At 39.9% G+C, this 26037-nt stretch overlaps 1 pseudogene; it reads left to right on the top strand.

The window, feature by feature from the left end:
* The window catches only part of LOC136835260 (mediator of RNA polymerase II transcription subunit 12-like protein), a 195010-nt pseudogene that overhangs the window by 38832 nt on the left and 130141 nt on the right, over positions 1-26037 (top strand).

Below are 26037 nucleotides of genomic sequence, written 5' to 3'. Positions count from 1 at the left end.
ATGAATTAGTTGCAAAAGTATGTAGTTTGCTTCCAGTTAAATTCTCCTTTACCTTTCTTGTGGCTATTTTAAGGCAGGATAGAACACACTGTATGTAGGACTGTAACTAGTATTTTGACGTTATTTTCATGATAAATAGATTTTTTTATGATTAAAAAATTATTTACTAATTTTCAAATATTTAATATTAAGATTAATAAGATTAAATAATGATAATAATAATAACACTGTAAGATTAAATATGTAATAAGATTAAATAATAACACAGAGAGAGAGAGAGAGAGAGAGAGAGAGAGAGAGAGAGAGAGAGAGAGAGAGAGAGAGAGAGAGAGAGAGAGAGAGAGAGAGAGAGAGAGAGAGATGGTAAAAAACTGGTTTTCACCCCTCCTGAGGTTCAGGAGGGACCCCTCTATAGTCCAGAAGGGACCTCCTTTTAGCGGACTCTGTTGGCAGCTGAGCTCTTAAACTGTTTTTCACCTATTAGAGATACAATGCTCAGAATTGATACTATTGAAATATTTGACATAAAACAGTTATATACAGTATCATGACTTTGCACACATCACAAAACTAACAAAAACCTATCATATCCTTGGTAATGATGAGAAAGCTTTTGGATGTGTATTTTCAGCAGTATTTCATAATATTGTTAACAGATAACAAGCAGTTGATGGCCAAATTCATCATCTGCATGGGATTATAAGGTTAATGTTTGTCACTTGGCTTGCTGTCATGAAGAGGTGCAAATTCTAATTTGCGACTAAAGTTGTCAATGCACTGAAATTCTTAAAGTTCTTTGCAAGCTCTTTTTACTATTCTGTCAGGGTAATTATTGAGACACTAGACTATCTACTTACATATTCTTTGAGTGCTGAGATGATTCCTTGTTCCATGTGTTGGATGATAGGGCGATGTTAAGAGACAAGAACAACACATTGATATTGTACTCTAATCAGTCCTCCATGGCCCTTGGATAACTAGAAGCATTATGTATGAGGTGGAGGAATCATATGGAAATTAATTCCATCTAGCATACTGCTCAAGCATTGCTAACCTTGTAGCAGTGGTTATCGGATGTCACCATCCTTGTCTTAGGTAGATTCCAAGTTTCATAGGGATGCTTCTTAACAAATCCCTTAGTTTCATTGAATGGTAATGGAAAAGACCATTAGCTTGAGATCACTATTTTCATCAGAGCTATTAAATGTAGATACATTCCTTGGTTGTCTTGAATCCCAGGGTATCCTCCCAGGAGACAAAGTTCTTAAGAGGCATCTCCATAAGTCTTGTTTCTCTGGAATCAAGGACTTGCTTGTGTCTGTATACCATGCACTGTCACAAATCATATTAGGATCTTCATCAGCTAGCAGCTGTGCCCAGTGTTGTTAAAAGCTATTTTGCAAGAAGTGACTTGGGAAGATCCAAGTGATCTGGTCCTTGAACATGCTCTTTGAGTTTTTTAAGACTGCACTTAATAAGCTAAGGTAAAGAATTCTTCATTATCATCTTTGTAGAAAAAGTTAAGTATACCTTAGTTTTACCAGACCACTGAGCTGATTAACAGCTCTCCTAGGGCTGGCCCGAAGGATTAGACTTATTTTACGTGGCTAAGAACCAATTGGTTACTTAGCAATGGGACCTACAGCTTATTGTGGAATCCGAACCACATTATAGCGAGAAATGAATTTCTATCACCAGAAATAAATTCCTCTAACTCTTCATCAGCCGTGGCGGAATTGAACTCCGGCCCATCGAATGACGGTCTAAAAGCTCAACCGACTCGGCCAACAAAGGGCCTACCTCTTAGGCATGTACTTAATCTAGATGATCAGGACCCTCTCCATCTGCGTGTAGGGCAGCTTGCATGTTATTGATCCTCTTGGTAGCCATATGATTATGCCTGCCCCACTACAAAAATGTCATTAATTATTGGTAGGACCATAGATGTAGTCAGCTGGGCAAATCCAAAACCTTAGCAATTCTGTTGGCACTTGAAACTGTCCATTGCACTTTTTTTTTAACAGCCTCACAACACTAATACAATACACCAAACAGCTTCCTGAAGATTCACAATAAAATGAACTTTTAGGGCAACTGGGAGTCACAGTATTTAATCATTCAGAGTTCATAGGCACTGAACTCTGTAATGCAATTAAGCTGTCACTACATGGAATATGTATCCTATGTGTTCTTATGGAGTGTGAACGGAGACAATGGCCAACTACTTGAATGTTGTGCTGTACAAAGTCATAAACCATGTTCTGTGCTTCTCATTATAGCGTTCTGCCCAGCTGAGCTAAAATAGTGTGGAGCCTGCTGTTTTGTTGATGTTTTAAATATTAGGCAGTCTTTATAGATTGATGTCATGAATCTTACATCTTGAAAAATTTTGATGTAGAGTAAATATAGTAAATAAAAAAAAAAAATCGTAACCTCAGTTCTAGTGTATCACTCAGATTTTTTACCACCTTGGTTAGGTTGTTAGTCATAAGCATAATTATCATCACCATCATTCAAGATTACAGTCCACCCTGTTGTTGCCCATTGATTGTGAGGGAAAGCTTATTTTATGCCAGTGTATGAAAGTGTAGTTCAGAATCACGATAGCTAAGGACAACTACACAAATCACACATGTAATATCTGAGGCTTATGTGTATGAAATAATTGAAGTAGATATCCTAGATCTCAATCAAGTTTTAGGTACTGATTATCAACTTGAGTTCTGCAGGTAGTTGAGGCTGTAAGCAAGGAGTCCTTCTAATCTGTCGCCTTGTAAATAGCCATTTGATTTTTCTGAGAGCTCTGTTAGTTTTATGGACACAAAAAACTAGGTACATTTTATTGATTCCTGATCTGCAGTCTGAATGAAATAGTGAGAGCATTTGACAAGTGAGAAGTGGAATATTTCCTTTGCCACTCATTATAAACACTACCTTGCTAGTTAAGGCAGCACTCTTAGTAGCCGTGGTTTGGTTAAAATATATTTGATCTCTGAAACTTAAAAATTATTTTAAATTCATGGAATCTTAAAGATGATTTAGAATTTTGTGAGGCTAACCAAAGTTATAGTTCACCTGAGGTGAGGATGGTTTCAGTTGACTGAAAATAACAGTAGAAGAATGAACAAGTCCTGCTATTTCTTCAAGTAGCTGTGTGGAATTACCAGGAAAAATAGGTTTCTAATTCATGTAGGCACATAAAAATTTGTTACTTTTTCAAGTTCTATGCATATGGCCCTATCAGAATTTTAATTGTCCTCAGCCCTACTTCACCAATTGGCAGACATACTCTGGCCTATCGGGTGAAAATGTAATGCTTGTTGGTTGGTGAGACAGTAGCCTTCGACACTGAAGCTTGTCTCAACCATCTGATTAACAACTCATAAAGTGATAAGGTGTTAGGGCTCTTCACCCAACAGGCATTAGCAAAAATATTTGTTGTATCTGTGAATCCTAATTAGTATAGTTATTTTTAAGGAACGTAAAAATGACAGACAGCTTATTTATATATGAATTTCTTCTTTCGATGTACAGGCCATTACCCTGGATTGTCCAACTGCAATGGTTTGGAACAGTGCTGGTGAAGGAAAGCCTACTTCTTGGTTGACAGGGTCTCCATTAGACCTTCTTCCATGTGCTCCTTCTGATCTACAATGCCTCCAAGATATAATAACCAGCATATAAGGTAACATGAAACAGATGGCCTGTGTATTATTAGTATTTTCTTTTTGATACATTCACATTTTGAAATAGTTTTATGCATTTAATAACCCAGGCGATATTGGTATTACTAGTAAATTCAGTTAGTCCTAAGTTTCTTGTGAATGCTTTGAATTAATTAGAAAAATTTCAAGTTATGGGTTAATGCTGATTTCATTTCACAAAGAAGCAGAAATGTTACTATTCACTTTTATTGGAACCATGGATAGAAAAGGGTAGGGAGTTGATGGAGACTTGAAATTATTGCCCAAAAATTGCTATGCAAATGACCTTTTGACCTTGGAAACATTGATGATAAAGCAACACATACCTAGTCTGAATAATCAAAAATACTGCTATCAACTGTTTTTATCTTAATCTGTTATATATATATATATATATATATATATATATATATATATATATATATATATATATATATATATATATATATATATATATATATATATATATATATATATATATATTGTGTATGAGTCTTGGTTGATCATGTATTATTCAATTTACGTAATTTTTACGGCCCTGCAAACCAAGATTACCGTAACTTTGCCATGAAACCAAAGTTAACCTCAAAGACAGTCGTTAATTAGCCAAAGGTCGCCAGTTAAGGGTAATTAACCTTAACAAAAATATTTGAGATGAATTTGATTTTAAGCATAGCGGTTCTTCCAAACATTGGACCTTGAGGCATACAAAAGCATCAAAAATTTAACCTGATTTTGCTTACCTAAATCCTAGGTATTTTTACTGGAATAACGGGTTGAAGCTAACAATATAATAATTTTGAAACAATCTAGACTTCGTAAACACATATACCCTAAGTGGTGGCTGAAGGAAGAAAACAAAGAAAAAATGTGAAATACAGAAAAAGTACTGGTCAATCGCCCAGGCTTCAACAAAATTGGACTTACCGTGAATGTCGAGTCGCTGCGCAAGCGAGGGACCTCAGGAGTCAGTATTCTGGCAGTCTTCCCAATTCACTAATTAAGTTAGGCGTAGGAGTAAAAGTAATAAAGAACAAAGAATATCGTTCGGCACGCACGCAGGCGTCACCCTGGTTCAGTGACGCTGGGATCTCTGACCCGACCTCGCCGTTCCGCCAGAGGAGGCGACGCCGCCAGGGCAATCCGACCTTGACAAAAGGCATGCGTCGAATGCATAGAATAAGCTTAAGGGCCACCATAACTGGGGTCATTGAGCGTAAACCCTCTCTGAGGCTTAGGTCCCTAATGCCCTAGCATATTTTGTTTATAAACTTTCCAGCCTATGTGGCGCCATTTGTCTACTCTTGGTGATTGTTATTTTTAATTGCCTGGCCTGCAGCGGGGGCAGAGATGTTCTCTGTCGAGGTCAATCGGACTAATATTCCTACACCTAAATACATCGAGGGCGAACAGCAGTAATATTTATAAAAGCTCCCCCTTAAGAGGGCCTTCACTCCTTTTGGGCGTGAAGGTCTATACTAAACAAGCTGTTAGCCTCTCGTAGGTTACTCTCCTTCCCTGAGCAGATTAGTCCTGGTTAGCCTACCTAGCCTACAGAACTACCTAACCTAGATAGGATCAGGCTGTATTCACTACTTTACCTAATTCTAATAGTACTGGAAGGTGCTCACGGTTATTATAGGCTACCTCCTGCAATCTTGATGTGTTTTAGACCTAGCCTAGTGGTACATTCTATGATATTCCTAAGTTTAACCTATCTAACCCTACAGTAGCACCAACATAAGAGTTAATATTCTAACTAAATTACAACATGGTTTATATTTAATACAATTAAATTTACTAGTTAATTCATGAGGTTGCACTCATATGATAAATGGGTGCCTCACTGAGGTCTTGGAGGCCATGTGTCACGTATATCGTGGCTCGTTTCACAATAGTTAAGATTACTGAAATTATTTATGCTGCTTACATGATTACTGCGGCTCGGTGGTAAGTGGAAAGAACAAGGCTACTAAATTGATGTACCATGCTTTAAGGCGGCTAGGCTAGGTACAAGTAAAAGGAAGAGAGACACTGGCTGCCTCCTCTGGGCAAGGGGCCAGGATCACTCTTAGATGTTAGGGCACTGTGCCGAGAGGGCACTAGTGCCAGGATGAGCTTATAGCTTAACTACTGGGCTCTCTTCGCTTCCTTCTTCTTCTTCTTGGGTTCCTCCAAGGCCTATCAGTAGCTGGCCTAGCAGGTGATGAGAGCACCGACCGGGGACAGGCCAGAAGGAGCTAGCGGAGGCGAAGTCAGGGGCAACTGCAAAGCTGCGGGAGGACTCCCTACTCCAGCTGCTGCGACAACCGAGCGAAGCGATCTCGACTTCTGCGTCCGAGGATGCCAGTTCCTGGTCTTCCAAGGAAGGTACCATTTCGATCCTCCAGGGTTCATCCTGGAGTCAAATTTTGCAAAGAAAAAGCTGGGTGCTGGAGGCTCTCCAGTCGCAATGATCAACTGCATGGGAATCCTAAATCTCCGGAGAAGTTCGCCTCATGATTTGGACCCGGCGCCAGGGCCTTTTCCATTGGTAGCTCAACGTCCGTGGCGGACCCGAGTCTGGCACTGCTCTCAGTGCTCGCAAGTGGCACTGGCAGCAGTTGAGAGTCAGGCATGCCTGACAAGGGTCGGAGGTGCAATACCTCTCGGACGACTTGGGTTTGCTGCGGCAGATTCCTGCCCAGCAGGAGATCGTAGCCTCTCCTAGAGTTTTGTTCAGGGGGCGTCCGCTGGGCGTTGCTTGCTTGGGCAGCCCTCCCAATTTGTGGAGTGGTCTGCCGCTTGCACATCCTGCAGCGGTACTGCTCCTCCTGAATCTCTCTTCGGAGGAGGACCTCTTGGTGGGCCAGCCCTTGCGATTGGAGAGGGCTAGGCCTGAAATAGGTTGGGTGGCGCCCCTTCCGCGGACCACTTTGGTGGGCGGAAGGGGGAGGTTTGTCATTGTTGGGAGTTACAACTGGGGCCTCGTGGAGGAGGTAACGTGGCCTCGGAGTGGCGTTAGTAGCGGGCTTCGCAGAGAAAATCCCGACCCAACAAGAAGACCACTCGGGCGATTCCACCTACCACGCCAAAGCGGTGAGGTGCTCATGCCCCAAAAGGTGTCATTACCTGGAGTTGGACCGTAGGAACGGTAATGGTGTGGCCCTCTATCACTTCATTTCCCACCGGGTTTCTTCGTCAACCATGGCACCGGCTGGCACTTGGGCCCTAGTGATCAGGCTAATGTCTGCCGCGGTGTCTACTGTGACGGAAGGGTCACAGGCAGGCTAGTGCTCTGAAGAGGGCCACCGAGATGTACTGGGTTTCCAGTCTCTCGGGGTAAAGATCGATGCGGACCAGCCGCCAGAAATGAAGTGCTGATTAGGTTGACAAATTTGGTGGTGGGGACATGATGTGGACAGGCCGAGATCCAGCATTGTAGTGGCTAGCAGCCCCACAGGATCTGCCACGGGCCTTTTGGATGGGCTCGGTGGCCTGCAGTAACTGTTGGAGGAGAGGGGGTGAGCGGATGAATCGGGAGCGGAGTTCTGGCTGGTAGGGTTAGGCTGCTTATTAGTGCCTAGTTTGTATCGGCATTCAGCTTCAGCGTGGCCCCCTTCTTGCAATAGTTGCACAGGGTCTTGCTAGGCAGTCCATTCTTGAGGCGAGTGGAGTTTGAGAGAGGTAGGCCGGAGGATGATTAGCTTCTGAGAGGTGCTATGCGACTGATTGAAAGTTTCCACGAATCAGCCATGCGACAAAAGCTTCCATAAGTGTGGAGGGCTGTTTATCGTTAAGATGTACGCAAGGGGCCCTGGCACACATTGGAAAAGGTCTTCTAGCATGGTCGATTGAAGAGATCCTCAAGCGTCGTGCAGGCCAGTCGAACCAGCGTGTACGGACTGGGTTTTGTGACGCCCATTCCGTCCAAGACCAGCCGACTTCCTGGCAAGACCTCGGAACCGTTGTCTCCATTTTTCTGGGGTTATCTCGTAGGCCTTGGTAATGACTCTCTGAACTTCCGCCATGTTGCCTCTGGCTCTTCTCCAGTGAGCTAAGCGCTGCCTGTAGCTTTTCCCTCCATATGCTTGCTAGTATTAAGGCTCTCTCCGTCTCCATGGTGCTGTAATTATCGAAAAGAGCCTCGATCTCCTCCAGCCATGCTTCTGGCTCGTCCTCAGTCCACTTGAGGACTAGGGAATTGATGCTCGAAATGGAGCGTTTGATGCAGCAGGTGTAGGACTGGAGGCTTGATGGCTAGCCATAGCTTCGGCATTCTCCATTTTCGCTCTCTCAAGCTCGAGCTCCTTCTCCTTTAGGGCTAACTCAGTTTCCTTGCAGGCTAACTCATGCTGTCTCCTTCTTTCTTCTCTTTCCTCTTCATACTTCCTCTGCTCGAGTCTTTCTTCCTTCTCCTGCTTGGCCAAGTCGTCCACTTGCTCCTTAACCCAGGTGGTAAGTTCCGAGCCGGTGAGACCTGCCGCCGTCCCCAGCCCCAGGAAGGTTTTATAATGCTCTGCTGCCATGGTTCTGGTGGGAAGGGCGTCTAACCGGGTCGACTGGGCGTGCTTGGGCAGCGAGGAAGTGTCTCTTCAATAATGACGTGGCACCCTTTCAAAGGTGGCACTGTAGTTTCAGGTGTGCCGTGTACAGGTCACACTGGTGGCACTCAGTATCCTAGGCACTGGTGCAGGTTGGGTCCCAGAAGAACTTTCTCTTCTGTGTTCCCTTGGTTTTGTTTTGTGGCAACTATGGTGCCAATGTGTTCCTAGGGACCTCTACTGGAGTCCAACTAGGCTATATGGGAGGAAAGGCACTCTACACCCCCCTGCAGAGTGCAACAATCGAATGAGAGAGAAAGGAAGGTAAAAGAGAGAGAGAGAGAGAGAGAAGTAAGCTATTCAAGTGATGACAGTGCTGCAAATTATTGGCACTGTGGAATAAAAGTGAATTTGGGTTTTTTTCTTTAAAGATCCTTGTGAGTGGCTGGTCCCAGTACATTGCCCCAGTGCTGGCCCCTTCTTTTTCAGAGGGGTGAAAACTACTGTTTGCTTCGGTCTGGATAGCAGGCCTCACTCGTGACCGACAGTTTATCACTGTATCGTAATTACTCTTAACTTGTCCTCATCTATTGTGGGACAGAGGTGTTTCTTTTATTTGGTTTATTGTATTCAGAATTAATTAGCTAGTGTCGGCTGTTCTTTCTTTGAAGAGGGTCCACGTACACTTGGGTTAGAATGCTTACTTGAGCAGCAGAGAGAGAGAGAGAGAGAGAGAGAGAGAGAGAGAGAGAGAGAGAGAGAGAGAGAGATTTTCAATCAGCGAATTTCTTGCTGCTTGAGAACATGTAAACAAAGATTTTATACATGCACAATGGCATGGATCTTAATAAAATGATATAGATCGTCGTCTTGGCTTCCTTAGGATTACTTTATTATCTTAATTTTCCTGGGAGCTGACGTCACAAAAGTTTATCAAAAAAATTTTAAATTCTCTTTATATGATTTTTATAGCAGGTATCTGTATAAGAACTTGTTATTACTCCTAACTAAGGCCTATCTTTCCCTGCCTAAATTATCTTTTGGTTTTTTTTTTCTAGCTAAGATATTGCGAGGGTGGGTTAGCTCTGAAAAGGAAAAAAAATTATGCCCCAAGAGTGGCGGGAGCAGAGTCGAGTCACAATAACAAGGTCTTTGAGATGGCAGCCAAGGTCCCGTTAGGCCTAAATTTCAAAAACAACCTCGGGCGCGAAGGAACACCAAAATGGCCGTTCTCTCACAAACAGTTGAACAATTTCAAAACAACCCGCGCGAACACGGAAGAATCCAAGATGGCGGGTATTTTCTTTTTCAAACAAATTCAAAAACAACGCCAACAAATGCAGGTATCCAGATTTTACTTTAAATATACCACTCATGCATAGCGTTTTTATTACGGATGGAAAACTAAATTACCAAACAACTTTGTCTTTTGTTATTGTATTCTCACCCGGACATTAAACAAAAGAATGAAAAGAAATGCTAGTCTGCCTGCGTAAATTTACGTTGTTAACTGTACCTTTATTGTAAAATTACTATTTCAGTTCAAGGTGCTACTTCACTGACACGGTTTTTTTTTAATGATTCCGCTATATGCAAACAATAGCGATCGGAATTGCCCGGCCCAGCGATTAGTATATTACTTTGTGGCCATGAAGCGGGCTCCAGCGATTCGGCCTTAGTGAGCCCAAATTGTGATTCTCTGCTCTCAAGTCGCACCCTTTCCTACCTACGCTAATTCTCGCTACACTTGTTATTATAACTATTCTCTTTACTGCTTATTATTATGCCTGGTTCCTTGTTTGGAAGAATGAAATGGAATTCAATATCTGACTTTTATCTTTGGAATTAATGTAATTTTAATTTCCTTTTCTCAGATTCTTTCTCTAAAATGTACTTTAGATTCTCACATAAGGTCGCCAATGTTACGTGTGAGGTCTTGGTTGATCATGTATTATTCAATTTCGTAATTTTTACGGCCCTGCAAACCAAGATTACCGTAACCTGCCACTTGAAGCCAAAGTTAACCTCAAAGACAGTCGTTAATTGGCAAAAGGTCGCCAGTTAAGGGTAATTAACCTTAACAAAATATTTGAGATGAATTTGATTTTAAACGCATAGCAGTTCTTCCAAACATTCGGACGCGAGGCATACAAAAGCATCGAGATTTAACCTGATTTTGCTTACCTAAATCCTAGGTATTTTACTGGAATAACGGGTTGAAGCTAACAATATAATAATTTAGGCTTAATCTAGACTTACGTAAACACATATACCTAAGTGGTGGCTGAAGGGAAAACAAAGAAAAAATGTGAAATACAGAAAAGTACTAGTCAATCGACGAAGCTTCAGCAAGAATCGGACTTACACCGTGAATGTCGATTAAGCTGCGCAAATGAGGACCTCAGGAGTCGTATTCTGGCAGCCTTCCCAATTCACTAATTAAGTTAGGCGGTAGGAGTAAAAGTAATAAAGAACAAAAGAATATCGTTGAACGCACGCATGGCGTCACCTGGTTCAGTGACGCTGGGATCTCTCTGACCCGACCTGCGCTTCGTTCCCGCCAGAGGAGGCGACATACCGCCCGGGCAATCCGACCTTGACAAAGGCATCGTCGAATGCATAGAATAAAGCAGGGCCACCATAACTAGGGGTCATTGGCGTAAACCCTCTCTGAGGCTTAGGTCCTAATGCCCTAGCATATTTTGTTTATAAACTTTCCAGCCTATGCGGCGCCATTTGTCTACTCACGGTGATTGTTATTTTTGAATTGCCTGGCCTACAGTGGGCAGAGATGTTCTCTGTCGAGGTCAATCGGACTAATATTCCTACACCTAAATACATCGGGCTGAACAGCAGTAATATTTATAAAAATATATATATATATATATATATATATATATATATATATATATATATATATATATATATATATATATATATATATATTTATATATATATAATATATAGAATATAGAGGCCCATAAAACACTATTTAAACGTTGAAACCATATATTTCCGGGCACTTGCTTCTGTGCCCCTGTTCACTGGGGCACAGAAGCAGAAGTGCCCAACTATATGGCTTCAACGTTTAAATAGTGTTTATAATAGGCAACTTATATTATATTACACTGTAGTATTACAGGAAAAGACATTCATATATATATATATATATATATGTATATATATATATATATATATATATATATATATATATATATATATATATATATATATATATATATATATATATATATATATATATATATATATATATATATATATATTATTCATGCTTGTGTGTGTGTGTGGAGAGTGGACTTGTTGGAGGTCTCTCTCGTGTTTTACCAAAAAGAAAGGTTTTTCACCCTTAGTGCTTATAACTCTCACAGGGAGCATTGTATTAATAGTGTCTCTACAAGAATACTGTGGCATAAAATATAAATAAAGGAAAGGAGTGTGTACTGCACTACCCCTGCAACCTGAGGAAGGTGATGGATTTCTTAGTAAAAGGGGGTAAACCCCTTCAGCAGTGGTAGTAGGTGACCTTCAAAAGGCCCCATTTTCTTTGTCCACCATGTGGAGGCCAGGGAAGACAAAGGTTCCTCCTAAGCATCACATCTGCCATCTTCCAGGAAAGCCAACAGGGGTGAAAAACATACTTCCAAAAAGTGGTCGAAGGCAGAGTCTGCAGGGCCTTCTTCCCCGCCTTTCAAATACTAGAGGTCGGAGAAGTCCTAGTTACCGTCAGGCAGTAGAGCGAGCAGATGTTCCCCTTCAGTCACCTCCATTGCATCTTCGTTGATCTTTTCAGCATCCTGCTTGACTTCAGTGCGATATCAGAGGAAGAGACAAACTTTTATGATGAGTGTCTCATCCCACAGCAGCAGCCGGACAGTAAGAGGGAGCACCTTGGGAGGAGGAGAGGATTGAAAGCTAGCAGTAACAACTGCTCTCCTCAGTGTCAGTGGAGAGGTAACTGCACTGTTGTTCCATCAGTAGAGAAACCCTGTCCCAATCCCTGAACAGATCAAGCAGAAGTCAGGGTAAATCTAGAGACAAAAAGTACAAAGTGTTGCCCTGTTTTGCTTTCTGATCTTCTAATTGCCTTTCCCCAAAGCAGAGCAGCAACAGGAAGGACCTGTCTACTCTGTAGCGTGTCCTGTCAGAAGTACACCCCACAGGCAGAAGCAAAGACAGGCTACAACAGCTGAGGTTCTGGCAGTGCAGCCCCTTGGCCCTCCTCAACCAGTAGTTTGGCTACCTCCTTCAAAAGGAAGACCAGAGGGGAGACAGCGAGTTACATTCACGATGGAGATGGGATCAAGGAACCCCCCACCCCAGTTGAAGGTTCCGGAGGAGGAGAAAGGTTTTGTCGTGTTTGAGAGACAAATTAGACATCATCTTGGCCTGGCTGACCCATTTACAGCAGAATCAGAGTTCCTAGCCTTGCTCTCTTATCTAGAGCAGGCAGCAGAGAACTCCCCAAAGGCATGTCAGTCGTTGTGACTCTCTTAGTCTTCCTTGATTCACAGAGTAACTAGAGAGGTAGACTCTGGTAGCAGGATCGGAGAGCTCCCTAGTGGCTTCCAGGCCAGATAAGCTTCTACCCCCTCCACTTCCCCACCAGGCAAAGTATTACATGCCGAAGGACTCCTTCTCCACCGTGAGGTCTCTGGACTCTTTAACATCTGTAGGTTGGCAAACAACAAACAACTAGAATGTTTCAAGCAGCAGGCCACCTGTCTCAGCACAGATGGGGGACTTTTGGCTAATGCTGGCAAGGGCCTTGCATTCCATTTTTTGGCTGGGCAGGTCCCAAGGAGCATGGATCATGAGCTGAAGGACATCGTTTCCCCAGAGAAGTGGTCTGTAGTCATAAGTATCTAGGACCTTCAGGGAGAGCCCCCTCATATGCTCTCCGACAAGTAGATTGCTCTTGGGCTAACATCGTCCTTAAAAGGAGGGAGTCCTTCCTGAAAGTTGTGCAGATGCATATTTCTCTGGAGAGTTGGCTGAGCCACCAGAACAGCCCCCTCATATGCTCTCCGACAAGTAGATCGCTCTTGGGCTAACATCGTCCTTAAAAGGAGGGAGTCCTTCCTGAAAGTTGTGCAGACGCATATTTCTCTGGAGAGTTGGCTGAGCCACCAGAACAGCCCCCTTCTCAACTTTCCCTACTATTTCCTTCCAGACTTGATACGACCAGCCATTGACAACAAGAGCGAGGACTCACGGAACACCCTGTTCTCCCAGGCCTCATCCACAAAGCCAGCACCCCATCCCTGAGGGTTAGCAAGTAGGTTCCCCTTGCAAAACAGGCCCACCTCGTCCAGTAGATGTTCTTCCCCCCCCAAACCAAGGTTCTGACATCAGAGCCAAGTTGGCCCACAGAGCAAGAGACCAAACACCAGTCAGTCATTTCGCATCTCCCAGCCCTCTCACAGTTGCCGGAGAAACAGGACCATGGAAGAGGGTAGGCTCCAGGCAAGATGTCTGTGCCACCCCCCCCCCCCCCATAAGCTGCCATGAGTGGGGGTTGCTTAGCAGTCAAGTGGAAAACTTGGCCGCAATACAGGGCAGGGAGTGGAAAGTATGAGTTCTCAGATGGGGATACAATTTACCCATTGGGGCAGCAGACCTTCTGCTGACCCCGATGCCGGTTCCTTTTCCCTCCTAGAGGAATGACTCACTCAAGGAAAGGCCCTGCAGTATGAAGTGGAGACCATGCTCTGGACAGGGACAGTAGAGATAGTGGACAGTGACTCACCAGGGTTCTGCAGCCAACTTTGGTGGCGAAGGCATCAGGGGGTTGGCATCCAGTCATAGACCTGTTCGCCCTGCATCTCTACTTGCAGCAGATGCTTTTCACCATGGAGAACGATTACATGGTGTCTATAGACCTGCTGGATGCTTCCTGCACATCCCCATCCACAAGACCTCCAGGAAGTACCTAATGATTATCTCTCAAGGAACAGTGTACCAGTTTAGGGCACCTCTGCTTTGGACTGGTGACAGCACCACAAGCCTTCACCCATATCTTCCAGCTAGTGTTGGTGTAGGCATGCACAAAAGGCATAAGGCTTTGAAGGTACCTGGATAACTGGCTAATCCTAGCAATGTCAGTCTCCAAGGCAGAGCACCACAAGGACCAGGTCCTGTCCTTTCGCAAGGACGTTGGAGTAATAGCGAATCTTTTGAAGTCAGACCTCGCCCCAAAGCAGACCCTCAAGTACCTGGGGATGAAGATTACCACCAAAGCAGTGAGGGAGTATCCACCAAACGAGAGAATTGCCAGCTTAATGAGAGTTTCAAAACCTTTCCTCAACTTGCCCCAGCAACCAGCAAAACAGTGGCAAGTCATGATAGGGCATCTGGTCTCCCTGGAGAAATTGGTGTCCAGGGGAGAGCACACTTCAGAGCCCTCCAAAGGCAATTAAAGATGTCTTGGAGGAAGCCAGACAAACCCCTGTTGCAGCCAACAGAATCGACAGACAGGGTCAGAGAGGACCTGCAGTGGTGGAGAGACCCGATGAACACTTGCAGGGGGGTTACCACTCAGTTGACTTTCATGGAAGATACTGGTATTCTCAGATGCACCGCAAACGGTGTGGAGCGCACAGCTGAATAGCGTGTGCGTCTTTGGGATGTGGGGACTCACAGAGAAGGCGGAGAGCATATCAACCTGTTGGAGATGCAAGCAGTCTGGCTGGCACTCCAACATTTTTAAAAACAACTGGTGGAGAAGTTGGAATTCACCATGAGCTACAACATCAGATTGGTAGCCTACATAAACAAGCAAGGGAGCACCATCTCCCCAGAGCTGAACAACATGGTGGTGGACATTCATGAGTGATTGGATTCCCAGGGCCTAGGTCTGATTGCCAGGTACATCCCAGATAAGAAGAATGTCATTGCCTACCAGGTAAGCGGGGCAGATCAAGTAGTAGGCACCAAGTGGTCCCTAAATCAGAAAGTAGCTGACACCTTGTTGGAACTGTGGCAGGGGCCAATGATCAATCTGTTCACCACAGCAAGGAACACCAAGCTCTCCCTGTACTGTTCTCTTGTCCCCGACTAACGGGTGGTGCTGTAGGACACCTTCCAACACCCATGGGACAACAGACATGTACACCTTCCCTAGGTTCAGTCAGCTGAGGAAGGTGATAAATAGGTTCTTTGTGTCCCAGGAACTCAAAATGACATTATTGGTGCCCCTTGCCTGCAGGTGGAGAGGTACGCAGATCTAATCTACCTTCTAGTTGAAACCCCAAGGGAACTTCATAGGTCCCTGACCTTCTGGTTTAGGAGCATAATGGGAGGTTCCATCAAGTGGTAGGTTCCTTTTGGCTTCACAGTTGGAAACTATCCAGCAACTCATAAAAAAAAAACTTTTCAGAACATTCTGGGAAGGCGATCGCCAACACCCATAGGGCCTCATCTGCTGAGTTGCACCAAGATAAATAGATTGTCTTCTGGAATTGGTGCCATGAGAGGGACTACAGTCCACTCAGAACCACTGTAAGGGAAGTAAAGGACTTCCTGGTGTATCTGTGTAAGGAGAAGGCCCCCTCCTTCACAGCAGTCGAAGGCTACAGAGCCACCTTGGCCCATGTCGTCACAGGGGACAGAACTTTCAAGCACCTGGGAACTGTCTGCCTTCATCAAGCACAGTGAAAAGAAGTGCCCACCAAGGAAGCTAAGATGGTGTTACCCACCTTTCCTTAGACCTATGCAGTGTTGCCAAACATCGGAGAGTGGTTTTTTCACATTTTTAAAATTTATATATTTACTTATATCTTTGGTCCCTGGGGTCTAGTTGTGTCTGGGTAGCGTTGTTGTTCAGATAATGTGCGTCCGGATAATCGAGAGATTACTGCATAATAGGCGAACTGTACACACAGTACACTATTGGATAACATACACATTTAATATTTTGCCTAAACACGTAAAAAAAGTGTATAGCAGTAGAAAAAAAAATTTACATGAAAAAGCTAACCTCTTTTTTTTTTTCTGTTGTAAGCAACACACAATATGATGGTATATAAGGTTATATATTGGCTACCTCATAGCCTACCTGTTTTTACCAACAGTCTACCTTGGTTTTATTATCATTAATGTATTTTTAGACAGCAACTTTCATATCAGTTGTTACCATACTGTATTATATGTCATATGTTTTACTTAGAATTTGATAAATTTACCTTTTTAATTCATTGTTGTTTCCTTATCCGGAATTATGCCAAGTATTGCATCATTCATATTGCACTTAGACTAGGCTCTTGAAGTATGTTATTTTTAAGAATATTTAAAAAGTTGTCATTTATCTTCTGTTTTATTATGATCACTTATTTCTCATGTAGCTTTATCATGGAAACTGTGTATGTAAAACTTATCTTATGTTGACATCTTAAGTATGTACTGCATTTCTCAGTGATGATGTGCCCAAAGAAAATTCATTTTAAGAACAACTGAAAATAATTAATCGTCTGTTTTATTTTAATTAGTGATTTATCATTTCTCCTTATACTATCAAGGAAGCTTTACTTTTATGCACGTGTGTGTGTTTGTGGTTATGGTTTATTTATAGCTACATATGGCATTTCATCATTGATGACATCAGTGTTTAGCTTTTTTTTTTTCTTTCCTTTTTAGTTGATTATCCCACATCATAACAGTACGCAAGGGAAATATTGTATCACTGTTGATATTTTTCATCTCAGTCATTAATTTTTCAGTTTATTTCTTGATAATTCTTTGTAACTTCCATTATTTCTTTATATTGCTTTGTAACTTCCATTGTTTACATTCATGTTTCTTAAGCTTCGTTGGAAAAAAATATTTTTCACTTTGTTTTTTTATGTTATTAAAGGGTATAATTTGTAATAAAATAATCATGCACAATGCAAGAGAGAGAGAGAGAGAGAGAGAGAGAGAGAGAGCATGTGATATCCCGCTAAGAAACCCCTTAATTCAGTACACACACCCAGCTTCCCTTCCCCCAGTATCATTTCTTATTTTTTATTTCTTGGTGTTTTGTCATAATTTTCAGTGCACATTTTAAGTTGCCTCTTGATGATTATCACACCATATTAGTTTATTATTGGAAAATAATTTACCATATCTGGTCTTTTGTTCGCAATGTTTATGTATCACATGTGCAGCACGTTTTTAGCAGCGTTGCTTACATTTCCACATTCACTCAAGCCTTTGTTTTGAGTTTACTTACAAATGGTAACAGTTGGTAGATTTTCAGCTTTTTTCATAAGGTTTTTCTCATTTTGTCTGTTAAAAACTGTTCATAAAAAAATCATGAATCTCCATGACAGAAAAAAAATCATAAATATTCTTCCTAGAAATGCCATACAGCAACTGTTTCCCCATTAACCTTAAAAGCTTAAGTTGTATGGATTAGATGGGTGAAGTTGCCGGTATATAACATTCTTGATAAATATTTGTGGATGGTGATGCATCATATCGACACCTGGTGCATCTCCCTGCAACAGACATGGCACCCCCACAGCAAAATATTGATTAAAAACACTTGTAATGCAAATTTCGTCAAATTGGCAACATGTTGAGCTGCTCAGTTTCTCTCTCTTTCTCTTGTGTTGTGCATGATTATTTTATTACAAGGTAGTATCCTTTAATAATATGGGAAAAAACATAAAGTAAAAAGCTCTCAAGAAATCAAACACCTGCCTACTCCTCCCCACCGATCACACATGGCCATCCCTCCTCCTCCTTCCTGCCTAAGAAACTTCTTCCCTAGCCAGCCATCCCTTCTTCCTCCCATATCCTTTCTCTGTGTGCTCTTTCTTGTGAGCAGCATTACTAACACATTCTCTCTTAGTGCAGTGTTACCAACCACTCCCTTCCCATCCTGCCCCTCCTTTCCCTGACCTCACCCCCACCTCTTTCCCTGTTTATGGGTGTAAGCAGTATTTCCAAGACATAGCCCACACAGTGTTGCCAACCATCAGAGTGCAATTTTTTAAATTTTTATGAAATTTATATATCTTTGATCCCATGGGGCCATTGCATACAAATAATGTGAATCCAGATAATCATGATTACTGTAATAATGTAAAATGAGTGAAATGAAAGTGGGAATCTTTTGTTATAGGATAAATATCAATAAGAAGAAATAAGGAGAGAGGGAATATAAATAAAAATTTTATGAAGCTTAATGTGTCATTTAACATGACATCATTGCAGAATGAGCACTTGGAGACAGAGAGAGTGAGCAGTGATAAAAAAAAATTGAAAGATATTTTTTGATATATGAGAGTTCCTAATAGAAACCTTTGAAATGAGTTGAAATTCTGGTACTGTATTCAGCACAGGGAGAATGTGAGAGAGAGAGAGTGAAGCAGAGATGTTTATAGAAATAAATTGTTCTATCATCAGTCCTGACATTTGGCCCACCTATGTTTTATTGTACATGTGTCAAGAATAACAAGTAAAAAATATGCCAAAGTTTCTATGCTGCAATCAAGTTTTCTGTATGACCCGTGGCCCATAAATCTTTCAGCCATGGCCCAGTGGTGGTCTGTCCTATAGCATTGCCAGACACACAGTTATGGGTAACTTTAAAATAAAATAAAAACTACTGTGGCTAAATGGCTGCAATTTGGTATGTTTGATGATTGGGGGGTGGATGATCATCATACCAATTTGCAGCCCCCTAGCCTTGGTAGCTTTTAAGATCTGAGAGCAAACAGAAAAAGTGTGGATGGACAGACAGAAGCCATCTCCAATAGTTTTCTTTCTTAGAAAAATAAAAATAGAGATAGACCATCATTAATATTTCAGGTTGTCAAACAAGATAGATCATCATTAATATTTCAGGTTGTCAAATGAGGACTACTACAATATGAGACAGGTATTCAGCAGAATCACTGATGGCTTATTTGTTTTTTCAGTTCTCTTGAAAATTTGGCATGTTGTATATTGAGCAAGGCTTAGAATGATAAGAAGTGATTGTTCTATGTACTTTTCAGGTCTCAACTACGATCAATGGAGGACCATATTCGCCAAAGGAGTAGAGCTGCAGAAAACAGGTGGTCTTTAGATAAATACACAGTCAATGTCACAGGTAGTGTCAATTATCAGTCTGTCCAAGGTAAACACTTTGTATTTGTCCCTTCATATTATGATATTTTTATTTTATGGAAGCTTAACAAACACTTTTTAATTACTGTTGGTGGCATAGGAAGAACAAGTAATTTAAGAATTATATAGAAATGATTTGATGTGAATATAAAAGGCCAAAATACAGTCATGAGAAATATTGACTGAGTTTTTCAGTTCTCTTGTAGTTCTAGTGTTATTTGTAAGAACTGCAGTTTCTGTTCATTAGTAAAAGAACAAAAAACTATAGTGTTGCCACTTGAATCAATAACTAGAACCAAACTTCTTTGGATTTTGCAGTTTAAGAAAATGCTTTACTATTAATGCTAAATAGTTATCATGACCATTGATTTAATATTCTGAACTCTTGTTGGCTAGCACAAATATTACATAATGATTGCTGTGTACTAAATTTTGATGGGTTTTAAAGATAACAACAAATAATAGATAGGAACATGTTTGTTCCATCTTGTTGTAATAATTGTGGCTTTGGCTGTTTTGTCAGCATCCCTATTTCCTGTAATGCTTATATGTGAGGGAACCCTATATATTTCAACATATATAAGGGCTTCATATAATTTGTGGAATGAAAATTTCATTTGTGTAAGAAAGGGATTTGTAGGATACTGTAATAATTTTTAAGTGCTTCTTAAGTCCCTTTGGAGACACTGAAAATTAGAGAATCAACAACTGAGTGACAGTACTTACTTGCTCACTGTTCACCCATAAGCAGGAAGGAATTGCCACACTTCCCCTTTCACATGTATGGTTGTCACAAAAAACAACCTCAAGAATTCTCTCCATCTCTCTTTGGCAGGTTGAATATATATATATATATATATATATATATATATATATATATATATATATATATATATATATATATATATATATATATATATATATATATATATATATATATATATATATATATATATATATATATATATATATATATATATATATATATATATATATATATATATATATATATATATATATATATATATATATATATATATATATATACACTGTACTAATTGTATAGTCAAATACTTCTGTCATAGTTTTGATATGTAAATCTAAAGATTTTTGGTAAAAATAACCTATTAGAAAATTAAATTAATAGTTCCCATCAATTAAATTTACACCAGAAATTGAACAAGATGATTGCTGGTCTTTTATAGGTAAATTTTATATGTATAGAAAGACAACAGGTAACTGATGCGTTCATTATTTTCAAGGTACTTTCGAGCATGACATGTCAGTCCTGAATTCCTGGATAATGAACTACAGTATATTAGAAAAACAAGTAGGGACTTGCATTACCCAGCTCATGTGTTGGATATAAGTTACAATAAAACTTGAGACATTTTATGAATAAAAATTGACAGAAAGACAATTACATAAGAACCTCCTTTGTTTACCGGAGTTCACTGGCTTTTGAATCCCTCAAATCAATGTAAAAAAAGTTCAGTGTAAATGTAATCTTTTAATATAACATCAATGTAAAATGCATGTTTTGGTCCGTGTTTATCAACTGGAGAGCTTTTTTCTAAAGATGAATTAATTCTTCAGTTATTGAATGTCTAGTCTTGTTTGCAAGCAGTGCCAGTGCTAGTCTTTTCCAAAAAGGAAGTTGGCTATTTATTCTCTTTGCTCACTACCTGGAGACGGCTGTAAAATTTTAGTGATAGAGCCGATGTCTTGGTCTTAAAAGCAGGGTCATTGCTGATATCTTGAATTTTTGTCGAAGGTGTAGCGGTGGGATGGAGAAGAGTATTAACAATTAATGTGAGCAAACAAGTATTTTTTGATGGGAAGGGAATAGATGAGAAAGTAGGTTATATACAGTCTAGAAAGTGACCATGTGTAGGCTGTTGATGTGATGTTAGGTAAATGACAACAATGTTTGAACTGTAACTGGTAGTGACAGAAATGCTTACAATTGAAATGGAGTGTATGTTCTCTCTGATACTTGTAATGAAGTTAGGGTAAGGGTAATGTTATGGCTAAGGCCAGGTCCAGGAGATGTCATGACATTCTGGATTGTGAGACCTGAAGTGAGATGGCAATAAGAGTAATGGCAGTAGAGATAAAACCGATAGAGATTTCCATTTTCTCATTGATAAACAGCAAAACTTTATGATGTTTGTAAGTTCATTTGTTTCTCTGTGCACTGGAAACATTGCCTATACAATATAACAAGGACAATTGGAAAATTGCGGAGGTTAAGGAAGAAGAGGATGTGGATGAAATCCTTACTGTAAAACAATTGTATGAAAGTTTGAGGATGAAGGTCAAAAGCTACATTTGGCATAAGTATACCTAGAAAAGCTCTGATAAAGTTGATAGGGATGTAGTGCAGTGGGTGTTCATGATATATGGTGTAGAGGATTATTTGTTGAGTGATTAAAAGATTTTGTGAAGAAATTGAGTCGTGTTGGAATACATTAAGTTGATTTAAAGTGGGTTTGAGACAAGAGCCTCTTATGTATCTGTTATTGCTTGGTCTTGGTATCTTAATGAAAGGACTGGAACAGGAAATGAAAGAAAGAGCATGTGATGCAAGTGTAACATTATTGGATGGAATATGGAGCTTAAGTTTTAGGATGACAGTGTTGATTGAGGTTTGGGAAGAAAAATTGCAATAACAAGTGAAAGAGTTTGAGATGGTGTGGTAAATATGAATATGAATGATAGAAGAATGTAACCACTTAATGTTTACAAGTATTTGGGAGTAAATGGATAATGGTAAGATAAGAGAAGAGGTGAACTGGAGAATAGGTGACACGGTATATTTTAATGAGTTTGGAGAGCAGAGAAGTGTCTAGGGAAGCCAGGGTTCGAACATGAGAGGTTTTTGAGCCACTCTAATGTATGGCTGTGTTGTATGTGAATTGGATTGGGAGTAAAAAAGATTGAAAAGCTTTTCAATCCTTTTTATTCCAAATACATTTTTCACATTCAAAGCAGCCATACATTAGAGTGGCTCAAAAACCTCTCATGTTCCAACCCTGGCCTCTCTAGACATTTCTCTGCTCTCCTAGATCATTGAAATAAACCGCTACATACCCTGTGTCACCTATTCTACAGTTCACCTCTTTTCTTATCTTACCATTATCCAAATACTTTTAAACATTAAGTGCTTCCATTCTTCAATCATTCATATTCATATGAATGATTGAAGCTCTTTCACTAGTTATTGCAATTTTTCTTCCCGAACCTCAATCAACACTGTCATCCTAAAACATAAGGTCCATATTCTATCCAGTAATATTGCACTTGCATCACTATGCCAGTCCTTTGTCTCAGACCCAATTTTAAATCAACTTAGTCTTTTCCATTAACCTTAAACGTCAAGCCCTATTTACAAAACGTCTCCCGTATGCCAGCGGCGTTCAGGAGCTAAGCGCCCGAAGCGGAAAAAGTTTTTCAAAAAATCACAGCACGCTTAGTTTTTAAGATTAAGAGTTAATTTTTGGCTCCTTTTTTTCTCATTGCCTGAAGTTTAGTATGCAACCATCAGAAATGAAAAAAAATATTATCATATATAAATATTGGAATATATGACAGCGAAAAAAAAAACTCGTATATAATTGTATACAAATCGTGCTGTAAGCAAAACGGTTAAAGCTAATGAATTAATATTTTTTAGTTGTATTGTACACTAAATTGCGATGATTTTGGTATATAACAAATTGTAAAACGATTAAAGCAACACAGAAAATATTATCACAAAATGATGCATGAATTCGTACGTGCGGACGTAAAAAACGTTTTTCAAAAAATTCACCATAAATCGAAATATTGTGCTAGAGACTTTCCAATTGTTTCAAAATGAAGGAAATTGATTGAATATTACTAGACTGTAAGTTTTTTAGCTTACAATTGCATTTTTTGACTATTTTGATCGAGTTAAAGTTGACCAAAGGTTGATTTTTTTCTATATTGTTATTTATATCAAAATATTTCAAAAATGGTAAAAGCTAAAAGCATGATTTATTTTTTGTTGTATTCTACATGAAATTGCACACATTTTGATGCATAACACTTTATGTAACGAATAATATAAACGCGAAAAAAATTACGACAAGGTGACTCAAGAAATGCTAGGATTTTTAGCGGAGTTGCCACAGATGGAAGGAAAAAGTTTTTCAAAATTCACCATAAATCAAAAATATTGTTGCCAGAGACTTTCCGTTTGTTGCAAAAAGAAGGTAAAGGATTGATTGTTACTAGAATGTAAGAATTTTGGCTTACGATTGCATTTTTGAGCATTTCAATCGAAAGTTAAAGTTGACCAAAGGTTGATTTTTTTCTATTTATCGTTATTTATATGAAAATATTTCAAAATGTTAAAGCTAAAGCATGATTTATTTTTGTTGTATTCTACATGAAATTGTGCACATTTTGATGTATAACACTTTATGTAACAAATAATATAAAGCAATGAAAAATTATGACAATGTGACTCAAGAAATGCTAGGATTTTTGCGGAGCGAAGGAAAAGTTTTTCAAAATTCACCATAAATCGAAATATTGTGCTGGAGACTTTCCGTTTGTTGCAGAATAAAGGTAAATTATTGATTGTTACTAGAATGTAAGAATATTGGCTTCGATTGCGTTTTTGAGCATTTTAGTCGGTCAAAAAATTGACCGAATGTTTAAATTTTGTCAGTTATCGTGATTTAAATTTAAATATTTCAAAAATGTTAAAAGCTAAAAGAATGATTTATTTTTGTTGTATTCTACATGAAATTGCACACATTTTGATGTATAACACTTTATGTAACGAATAATATAAAGCAGTAAAAAATTATGACAAGGTGACTCAAGAAATGCCAGGATTTTCAGCGAAGGAAAAGTTTTTTCAAAAATTTACGGATGCCCTCAGGACACCCCGATGCTTCCTAGGGTCGTAAAAGGCACGGATGTGGTCCCTGGTCGCCTTTGGTCACACGTGGGCGAACAACACGGCGCTGAGAAGCTGGGTCACTTTGGCTGCTGGGTCCTTCTCCAGCATCCCAGTCTAAAACTCGTCTCACACGCTCACTACCGACAGGCAGTATCGCCTTTCACGGTCCTGACGGCTTTGAGACATCTCTGCAAATGTCCTGTTGCAGCAAAAATACGCAAACACTCGCCAAAGTTCTGCAAAAACACGGATGCGTCAAATCGCTCTCGCGACGGTCCGGCGCTGATGCTGTCTGGTGCGCAGAGGAGGGAATTACGCATGCGCATCTGGATGACGCTTATAAACAAAACAACAGCTTGATCCGTGAACTCCCAGCATCCCTCAAGGCGCGTGATTTGAAACCTTCCATAAACTAGGCCTATAATTATTTTTCCGCAATATTTAAAAAAAAGCATTTTTAGTCGACGTATGGTACGTCCACTTGACATCCAACAGACAATTTTCGTCGACGTATGGTACGTCTATTAGGCGTTTAAGGGTTAATATATTCCAACACGATTCATTTTCTTCACAAAATCTTTTAATCACTCAACAAATAATCCTCTACACCATATATCATCAACACCCACTGCACTACATCACTATCAACTTTATCAGAACTTTTCTAGGTATATTTATGCCAATTGTAGGTTTTGACCTTCATCCTCAAACTTTCATGCAATTGTTTTACAGTAAGGACTTCATCCTTAACCACCTCAATTTTCCAATTGTCCTTGTTATACTGTATAGTCAATGTCTTGACTGCACAGAGAAACAACTGAACATACAAACATCATAAATTTTTACAGTTGCATGTTACAAAGATGAAATGGTAAGGTTAGCAAAGGTAAAAAAAATGTAAATGGGGTAGCTTGGTCATGGAGAAGCACATTAGTTTATGATAAGTCTGTTGATTGTTAGACTGGAGGAAAGAGTTGAGGAAGACATAAAAAATGAAGGAGGGATGGAATTTAAGATGTATTGGTATTGCCCAGCCTCATTATAAAAAAATCTTAAGTTGTACATGCAAGGTGGTTCAACACACTGTTGAAGAGTTCTCAGAGGAATCATCCTTGATTCAGCAAATAAAGGACAAATATAGCAGGGCTTATTTTGAATTTTATTGGAATCAGTTCTTATAAGAGGAATTGGCTAATTGTTGAAAAAACTGTGATCCAAAGGTGGTTGTCTTCCCGTTCTTTTGGTAACACATTGTTGCTGCTAATTAGCTAATTTTGCTTGCACTTTTTTCTCTGCTTCTTTTCCTGCTTCCATAATGTTGAAGAACATGCATCCTTGTATTGTATTTTAACTTCCTTTCAAAATATTTGAATAAGATGAACTGTAATGATAAGAAGTTTATCATTCCATGTAATCACCATCAGTTATTAATGCCAATAAAGAACACCCTCACTTTTAACTCACCTCTGTGGCATGCAACCAGAGTTTAGCATCAGTAAAACAGTGGTCTGTATATGTTGAAACTTTAAAATGAAGTAAACATTTTTGCATTAATGCATTTCATGCACTTGTTATTTTTATATATGTCAAAATTAACTTGATTTTGGGATAACATCAAGGATATTTTAAGAAAAATTATTGTTGCTTTGTGTTGTATGACAATGTCTTGGGTATTTCTATAACTTAATTGGTTTTCACTTGCTCTTAGTTTCTTTTAGACTTGAATACTTTCAGAAGTCTGTGTTCATAGGTAGTATCGCTG

The sequence above is a fragment of the Macrobrachium rosenbergii genome, chromosome 55, assembly GCF_040412425.1.
Source record: "Macrobrachium rosenbergii isolate ZJJX-2024 chromosome 55, ASM4041242v1, whole genome shotgun sequence".
In the NCBI taxonomy this organism is placed as follows: domain Eukaryota; kingdom Metazoa; phylum Arthropoda; class Malacostraca; order Decapoda; family Palaemonidae; genus Macrobrachium; species Macrobrachium rosenbergii.
Note: the sequence above shows the minus strand (reverse complement) of the source record. Positions and strands in the feature narration are given on the sequence as shown.